The sequence below is a fragment of the Amblyomma mixtum genome, chromosome 2, assembly GCF_055824585.1.
Source record: "Amblyomma mixtum isolate Tamu chromosome 2, ASM5582458v1, whole genome shotgun sequence".
Lineage (NCBI taxonomy): Eukaryota > Metazoa > Arthropoda > Arachnida > Ixodida > Ixodidae > Amblyomma > Amblyomma mixtum.
The window spans coordinates 216,637,188-216,646,556 of record NC_143013.1 but is presented as its reverse complement, the minus strand read 5'-3'; the positions used below and the strand labels follow the sequence as shown (position 1 = coordinate 216,646,556).

The window sequence follows — 9,369 nt, the reverse complement described above, 5'->3', positions numbered from 1 at the left end:
TCACTGAAGTGGTCCTAAATGAAACGTGATATATAAAGCATACAGTTACAAGTGAAGAAAGAGATTTTTTAATCTGGTTCCAGGAAGGTGGCGAGTAGGCTGGCGCCTTAATGGCGCCTTAATACTCGGCGCGTAATGGTGAATCTGGTTTCTACAAAGACCTCGATATTGCTGCGCGTATGCATAGTCGTAAACAATTTTATGGGATGTGGGTGGGTAGAAAAACTTTGCTTCTGTGTGGTTCGGCACAGCCTGTCTATAAAAAGCAACACAGCACGAGCGGACATGCGTGCTCCATCCTTTGGAATTATAGCACCTGAATGACTGCCAAGTGAAAGCAGAAATGGCGTTTTTCGTGAATCCACGTACCTTCTGCAAATTCCCGTTCATGACTGCACACTACGGACAGCCAGCTGAGCGGCTTCAATACACAGCACTTTTATTCATCCCCTAGCTCTGAAGGCAGCCACAGACAATGAAGTTGGCGAAGAAAGGGCAAGGTAGTACCGAATGTGATGAGCTGTTTAGAGGAACGTAATTCTGCTTTTACAAGCGAACAGGACAATGACATATAGTAGAGCGACGTGTACACCACGCACTCTTCGCCATATAATCCCCGTCGCATTTGGCAGCGACAGCAATCTTCCGTAATGATTTCCAGCTCAAACAGCCGCAGAGCTCGAGAACACCGTGAAAACTGCCGTGCATGGTCATGATAGTTGAAGAGTGTTCTGGCCAGTGCGCCTGGCATAGAAAACTTACAAACAATAAGGACTCTCTTCGGCGACGATAAACACACAAAAAAAGTAAATTAAACGTAAGAACGTTCGCTACAGTGTTGAAAACAAGACGGTAAACATAAAAAGCGTCCGGACAATGTAGATTATTTAGTTTTAATGACACAATGGCCGCTTGGCCAAAGAGCGTCATGTCACTCGAACGGTCCTCTCGAGCGAGCATGAACTGCCTGCTTTCATAGCAATTCAACCCACAGAAGCCGAGCATGAGGCCAGGGGAAAGGTTGCACTTATTGGAATTAGTTGCGTATCGGGTGGCCCCAGACGATTGCGACAACGATCGAACCTCCCAGTCAGAAACTACAACTAAGGTCGTAATTGGTAAAGTTTCATTTTCCTTCATTCTTTATTCCTTGGTGGCGGCTTTTAGAGGGTGATGACTGTGACTGACGACACCACTGAGAGAGGACAAGAAGATAGCAGAACAAAATATTGTTTTACAAAATCCTGTTCCTGTTTAACTTTCTGCAACATTTCCCTGCTTTAAATCCCTAATACATCGTTTTACAACGCGTTATTTAAAAATATAAATATTTAAATATGTAAAGGTTATTTCTAATTTCCTTATTTTGACGCAGTTCTCGCGCTCGTGGCATGCAACACGACGGAGCAGTGCGCTTCGATGGAGGCGAGCGCCACATGCGCCGACCACCTGTGTGTCTGCCCGTCCTTCCAGCCGCTATCCGAGGCGAGACGCTGCAACACTACCGGTGAGTTTTCCGTTGCCAGTTACTCCTAATATTGTTCGAAACTCGTACTGTAGGGGACCATCAAATGATACTTATCGTCATTCCTTATAGGAGAATATAGAGCCTTGAGCTGAAATATTCCACGTCATGATAAGTAGTTTCTGCGGTCTTGACTTTCTTTGGAATTTTCTTCCGCATTACAGACCGAAGCGCTGCTTATGGCATGGTTTTAACTCTACATCCAGACGCTAGAACAGTATCGATTTCAGCTAGATTTGCTTTTCTTCGTTATCAGCTACGTAACATAAAGGAACTCCCAAGGCAAATAACAAGTTGGCTGGTTTCCGTAGCATGTCGCCCTCTACCGCAAAGCGTCTTCTCGCATAAACCATGCTTCTATAAGCAAGAAAGAACCAAACAGCCACGGAAAGGTGTAGCTATGAACGGCCTATTCCTCACAAAAAAAATAAATACTTGCTTCTACATTGGCTTCTTGTGGGAGAATCCCAGAGACTACACTACACTGCCATTCCATTACACGTTGGTAATCCATCTTCTTCTGTGAGGAAGTCTCGAGTGGAAATCAAATGGCGGGAAGATTTTCAAATCCAAATTGGTCGGCGTTGTAAGGGATCGGTAGTGGACGCGGGGTCATCGGAACGCGGCTGGGGGCGCTCAAAGGGAAGCGTCTCCTTTCTCGGAACGCGGCCGCTCGCGAATGCGCCGGGAAATACGGGTGTCCCCCTGCCCCGCGGTACCGATTCGCGCACGTGCTGGCACGAATGTGTATTTGTGTTTGTTTTTACTTTTATTTTGCAATGGAAAGGGCGTTTTGTCCTACGGAAGCTGGAGGGCTAGCCATGATCTCGGTAAACCAATCATGTGAGCAGTGTAACATGATTGGGTGCTACCAAATGTGGGCGGGCCTTGAAGTCTTTAAAACCGGGCTCCGGCGCCAGAAAAAGGGTTCTGCGCTAAGGTCAGATGCTATGCATCTTCGGCTATGCCGAGTAGGGGCCTCCCTTAGTGTTAGCCAGTTCCATCATTTTTTGTTTTGTATCTTTTTGCCGTTTAATTTGTCTCGAGGGCCTAAACTTGTATATGCTGTAAATATCTGTATATAAATCTTTAAGTTTCCCTTGATCCCTGCGTGTCAACTCATCGTAAGACCGTCTCTGACGGGGTACTCCTAGTGCGAAGGAACGCTTCAGTTTTCAAGTGAACAAACCGTCTCTGGCGGGGCACCCCTGGTGCGAAGGAACGCTTCAGTCTTCAAGTGAACAAACCGTCTCTGGCGGGGCACCTCTGGTGCAAGGAAAGAAGAGAAGAACCTGCGAACTTTACTGGCGCAGTCGACAGGATCCTGCGGCCATCAGAAGATGGCGCAGGAAGAAGACTGAAGGCAGGGAAAAAGGGGACGACAAGGCAACAGGTCAGCATTCGAGAACGGACCTGCAGGGAGAGACAGCGGCAAGGACCACGGCAGTAGTCCAGCGACGCGAGACTGCGTCCGGTGAAGGAAAGCAGCGCGTCGAGAACTCGACGGTCACCGGCGGGTCGCAGCAAGTGACGACAACGTGCACAGGACCAGCGGCGTGGGACAGCTCATCGCAGCGTCCGGTGAAAGTGGCACTGGACTCCGACGCCAAGGAGCTGGCAATGCGGATCGACGCATCGAAACTTTGAGTTTCCTTCGTCGCATTGTTCACGTCCCTGTGCATTGTTCGAGCCGGTAGGACAGTTGAGGGGTACAGACGGCGGTATGGAGAGTTATCCATACCGGCCCTCACTCGATGTGAGGTACCAGGTTGAGTTAGCGAAGGTGCGGTTAGCGGACCTTCAGGCTCAACTCGCGAAAGTAAATGGCGGAAAGGCGCTGCTTCGCGAGGAAGAAACTCAGGATGTTAAGTATGTCTTGAAGGTAATAGAAGCAAGACGCTAGCAGGTAGAGCTCTAGATCTCTAAGATCAAGGTGAGTAGAAGAGCTAGTGAATCAGCCAGGGAGAACTGCTCCGAGTCCCGAGAGGTGAGGCCACCTGTGCTGGAAGGTAAAGCCTTATGCTTGTCATGCAAAGGTCAGGAAAACAGCAGTGGGGACGCTGAAAGCAATCAGCCGGTATGCGGGAACGCATCTTCGTTAGGAAAGGCCGCAAAAGGTTCAGGAAGTGAAAACGAGATTCCTGAAGGGCGCGGAAATATCACAGCTTTTCCGCCCCCGCGGGCGGCTAGCAATGAAAGGGAGCAGCCCGAGTCACATCATCTGGGGGCGATCGAGACCAAACTGTGCGACAACAAACAGGGCAACGATCAATCTGCCGAGGGTAGCTCTACCCCATATATGACCAGGGACGAGGGCGGCAGTTCAGGAATAAAAACTCGGTCTCAGGCAAGCTGCGAAAAAGAGCAGTTGGTTCAGCGTGAAACGACCAGCGACGACAGACGTCAGATCGGCGAGCTAGTGACAACAGTTAACCTAGCGTTGCCGCAACCGCACACTGTGTCGGGCATATGGCGTGAAGTGCCCCTTAGCGATAGTGATGGCAGGGACATTCCATCCGAGGCAGAGAGCGGAGGTGGGCCTGCTGGGCCGACCCCGGCAGAGCGCCGCGCAATTGTCGAACGCACCCGATGTGTGCCCGGCCACGTCATTTGAGGACCCGGAAATGAGTGGCGACTTGCCACAAGGCAAATTAGGGCCAATTGACTGCGAGGGATCTCATGCAGCCTCAGAGTTAGACGATGGCATGAAGTAGGCAAGCGCCGATCAAGCAGGGAGCGGCAATTTCAAGGTTTGCCCGTGCAGAAAGGGTGCCAATGGCTCCAAGCGAGGCAGAGTAACAGGATTCAGGTGCCTGGCATTCACTTTAGAAGTCGGCGCGGGGAACAGTACGTTCCGTGCTGCGGAACGCCAGATCACGTGTGGCAAAAGTGGTCGCAGTGATATGATTAGACTGGACAGGGGCTATGTTCCTGACGCAGTACGCGGTTCGAACCGGCGCGCCGGAGAAAGCTTGCCCTCAAGTGTGTCGCGTGCTGAGGTATTTGGACTTATCGAGGATCAGCGCGTTTTCGATCCTGGAGGGCAGCAATTTCTGAATTCTTGCCCCGCTGTGGCACCGGCCTATTGAGCATAGTAGCCATTGGGCGTTGATCGTGTCAATTGACACGCGTGTTGGCTCGAACGCACACAGGGGCGCGTGGTGCGACTAAGGAGGCTCATGTGGCCGCTTACGGACCCAATATATGTGCCAATGAACGCTCCGGTTGCCAGTGTGTGTGTGCATGTGTGCCCATTCGCGAGGACCAGTGTGTACTTGGAGGTGGTGAATTGGGTGCAACCCACCAACTTGGACGCCGTGTTACGGCGCACGGCAGGCATGCCACTGTGTGTATTTGAGTGTGCATTTTACTTGTCTTCTTGGTGCCCCTAAGCATTTTGCGTAATGTTGTGTTGGTGCCCGTGTGCATTATTTTGCTTTTGGTTTTGATGGTGCCAGTGCTTGTGTAGCTGCGGTATGTCACGCACAGGGTGGTTTCGTGACCGACGCCGATCCCTTCTTTGTTATATTTCTAAAAGTGTCATTTGGGCCCTTTGTAGAGTCTTGGGAAGGGCGTGTAAGGGATCGGTAGTGTACGCGGGGTCATCAGAACGCGGCTGAGGGCGCTCAAAGCAAAGCGTCTCCTTTCTCGGAACGCGGCCGCTCGCGAATGCGCCGGGAAATACGGGTGTCCCCCCGCCCCGCGGTACCGATTCGCGCACGTGCTAGCACGAATGTGTATTTGTGTTTGTTTTTACTTTTATTTTGCAATGGAAAGGGCGTTTTGCCCTACGGAAGCTGGAGGGCTGGCCATGCTCTCGGTAAACCAATCATGTGAGCAGTGTAACATGATTGAGTGCTACCAAATGTGGGCCGGGCCTGTAGGGCTTTAAAACCGGGCCACGACGCCCGAAGCTGGGTTCTGCGCTAAGGTCACATGCTACGCATCTTCCGCTATGCCGAGCAGCGGCCTCCCCTAGTGTTAGCCAGTCCCACCATTTTGTTGTTTTGTATTTTTTGCTGTTTATTTTCTTTCGAGTGCCTAAACTTGTATATGCTGTAAATATCCGTATATAAATCTTTAAGTTTCCCTTGATCGCTGCATGTCAACTCATCGTAAGACCGTCCCTGACGGGGCACCCCTGGTGCGAAAGAACGCTTCAGTCTTCAAGTGAACCGACCGTCTCTGGCGGGGCACCTCTGGTGCAAGGCAAGAAGAATAACCTGAACTTTACTGGCGTTAAATGCGTTTTTTGCGGCGGGAGAAACGCCAGCATAGACAGATAGAGCCAGTGAGTGAATTTTTACTCAGAACAATATTTAATTCCGATTGACCCCACTGTCCACATAGGGCATTGATGCGCTAAGCCTGAATATACACAGGAGGCACATTGCAAAATGCGGGCTTTTGCAACACAGATCTGCATGTTTAGAAAATGAGCGAAATAGGATTTTTTATTGTATGGATATTTATAGGGAACCCAATTAAATAATCAATCTTTATCCAGCATTCTCCCGCACACAACAAAAAAAACGCTAGGACTGCAATCATAGCAGAGGCAGCGGTAGTGTTAGCCAAGAACTCAAACACATGGAAAGCGATAAATATGGTAGGTAATGGGGAAAATTTTCACATACTGAAAGACGTGTATAATCATTTGTTATAAAAGACTGTTCCACAGTTATGGCCAGCCCGAACTAAAAGTTTCTGGTATATATTGCGATTTATAGAACTTTCTGGAACAAAACAAAATATTTTACAACCTCCTTGAAACAGTTAACGACTCTACAGGCGCTAGCTGGGAAGCCCAGAATAAATACCTTACATAAGGTGGTCGCCAGATGTGCTGATCATATGACATTCCTGACAGTCTATGTTTCTAATCAGCAAGACCAGAATTGTGCCACTGGAGGCGTCTTTAGGTCAGTAGAAAAAAAAGTGTTGACGCCAAACTTACGGAGGTCACGGCAAAACCTAGCTTGAGTGATCTGAATATACATGGTGTTGCAAGTACGCTAAGCTTTCACGATTTCAAAAAATAGAGAGATCAGCACACAAAATTTATTGCTGTTATTGGTTTATGCAGCCAGGCAGACACAGTAACAAACTTCTCAGCCTGAATTACTGACAAAAATTCGTGAATTAACGTTTTATTCACGCCAGTTAGCATGCATATTTATACTGAAAACAGAGGCAGCGGCAGTCAAAGGTATTGTTTTCAATAATTTCAGTAACGCACCTGTGTCCTGAGATAAGCAAGTCTGAAATTTCAGCCCAAACCATGGAATTAAGCATGCTATGCCACGGCACTGACCACAAGGCTCCTCCGCGGTGGTGGTGGTGAAAACTTTTAATTTCTGAAATAGAGTTTGGGAGCCACAGAGTGGGCCCGCTACATGGTCGGCGTCCCTAGTCCGGGACACCGCATGACAATGCCCCGTCCCTCGCCCGTTTCACCAGAGCCCTTTGGGACTCAAGCGAGGAGCAGTTGAGGAGGGCAGTCTCCCATGCCTCTCTGGAAGGGGTAGGTGAAGGGGGGAGGTGGGGATTTTGAGTACATGCCCACATCATGTGGAAGATATCACAGGTCTCCCCACAGTTAGGGCATCGCCCATCCGTGTTAGGACCGTAATGCTTTAAGATTGCAGGACAGAGTAGAGTACCTGTCTGCAGGCGCCTTAAAATTCGCTCCTCCGTCTTACTCAGCCCCTTTGCAGGGGCCGGGAAAAGGGGGTGGTTGTCGGTATAATGCGTCATTATTTCCCTGAATCGCAGCAGCGGCTGGTTAGTCTCCGAGCCAGAAGAGCTGGGATGAGGAGCCCGGTGAATAAGCGCTCGGGCAGCCGCGTCAGCCGCGTCAGCGGCCTCATTACCTCGTAAGCCCTGATGGCCAGGAGCCCAAATGATTCTTTTCGGTGTTGGATCAGTGGCAGTCCGTCTTAGAATGCAAGCAGCTAAGGGTGAGATCTCCCCTGCCAAGTAATGATCACATGCTTTTCGGGAGTCCGTAATGATGATTCTTGAATTGGCGTGGGCGGCAGCAAGCGCTATCGCTACTTCCTTGGCTCGCATTGAATTCGGGGCTCGAAAAGAGAGTCCATCAACGTGCATTTCCTGGTGAACGACAGCGCCCGTGTAAAATCCCGTGGGCGATGGCCCTGCTACGTCTACATAATATACACCGGGTCGGGAGCCGTGTTGTCTCTCAAGAGCCCGAGCCCGCGCTTGTCGTCTGTTTTCGTGCATGTCGGTGTCCATGTTACGGGGGAGCGGGGAGACCCAGAGCATATGGCGCCACAGTACTTGGATACGCTCCGCCTCCTCTGGAGTGCAGTCGTGTTGGATGTGTAAGCGGTTTAGCAGGCGGCGCCCAGGGGCCGTCTGCATGAGCCGCGTGTATTGGTTCACGAGGTGGGGCTCCCGCAGCTCCTGGTTGGAATTTAGCACCCCCAATGCCTTGAGTTTGGCATTAGAGGTAGAAACCGGGAGATCCAGGGCTCGCTTAGTTGCCTTGCGGATGATGGCGTCTATTCGCGCCTAGTCTTGCTTAGTAGTGCGGAGATATGGCACAGCGTAGAGGATCCGGCTAGTCATGTAGGCATAGACGAGCCGAAGCGCGTCCTTGCCCCGCAGACCGCCCCGCTTGTTGGAAACGCGGTGGATCATGCGCCCTACCTGTTCGCCTACTCTCTTGAGTTTCACAATAGTGGAGTCCGGTCTGAGTCTGCGGTGAATGAAAAGGCCGAGAATACGGAGCTCCTCCACCTCTCTAATAGGACCTCCTGACAAAGAGATGTGAATTGCTGTCCTATCCTTTGGGTTCGCTCTGACATGCAGAAGCTCTGATTTCGCTGAAGCACATTGGAGCCCACTGACAATAGCATACGTATCGACTATGTAAGCGGCCTGGTGAAGGCGGGCCTCCATATCCCCAAGGCTCCAGTCAGTGGTCCAAATTGTAATGTCATCTGCATATAACGCGTTTTGAATGCCTTCCACCCGGGCCAGTTGGCTTGGGAGGCGCATCATAGCTATGTTCAGCAGGAGCGGTGATAGCACCGATCCCTGGGAGGTACCCTGTGTTCCCATCATGTAAGGGCCGTATTCCTCGCCCTCAATCCGAAGAAAGGCATGGCGATTAGTCAAGAAATCTCGTACATACGCATACGCCCTAGCCCCACAATCGGTAGAAACAAGTTGGATAAGATGCTTCCGCGTTTAACATTGTCGAAAGCCCCTTTCAGATCAAGGACGAGGATGGCTCTGTCATTGTGTTGCATAGTTGTGGGTCGTATTACATCCATGTGCAGCTGGAGAATTACATCCTGTGCAGACATGTGGGGGCGAAACCCGAACATGGTGACTGCAAAGAAGCCCTTACTCTCCAGGTATGTAGAGAGGCGATCCCGAACCATCGTCTCCATAAGCTTGCCCGCACATGAGGTCAGTGATATGGGCCTCAGGTTGTCCGTAGTCACGGCCTTACCTGTTTTAGGGATAAACGTCACAAGTGACGTTTTCCACTCGGGAGGGAGTGGACGCCCGTCCCAGATCTGGTTGATGTATTCTAATAAAGGGCTGACTCCGGTAGGTTCGCCAACAGGTTCACTGTTATGTGATCCCGTCCCGAAGCCGTACCCCGGCGCATTTTTGCTAAGGCCGCCTTAAGGTCGTGCAACTCAAAAGGGGCATCAAGTGTTTCATTAGGCCTGCCAGAGTACATGTACTCAGGCCCAGGCGGGTCCTCCGTACAACAGAGATATCTCTCGCACAGAGTGTCCGCAAGTTGCGCCGTCGTACCTTGATACCCTTGCAGAGCCCACCGGAGCTGCTTTTGCGTCTCC

General features: G+C 50.7%; 1 pseudogene; it reads right to left on the bottom strand.

The window, feature by feature from the left end:
- Window positions 1–6,934: 6,934 nt before the first annotated feature.
- LOC149362558 (uncharacterized) lies at window positions 6,935–8,949 on the bottom strand (annotated as a pseudogene).
- Window positions 8,950–9,369: the final 420 nt, after the last annotated feature.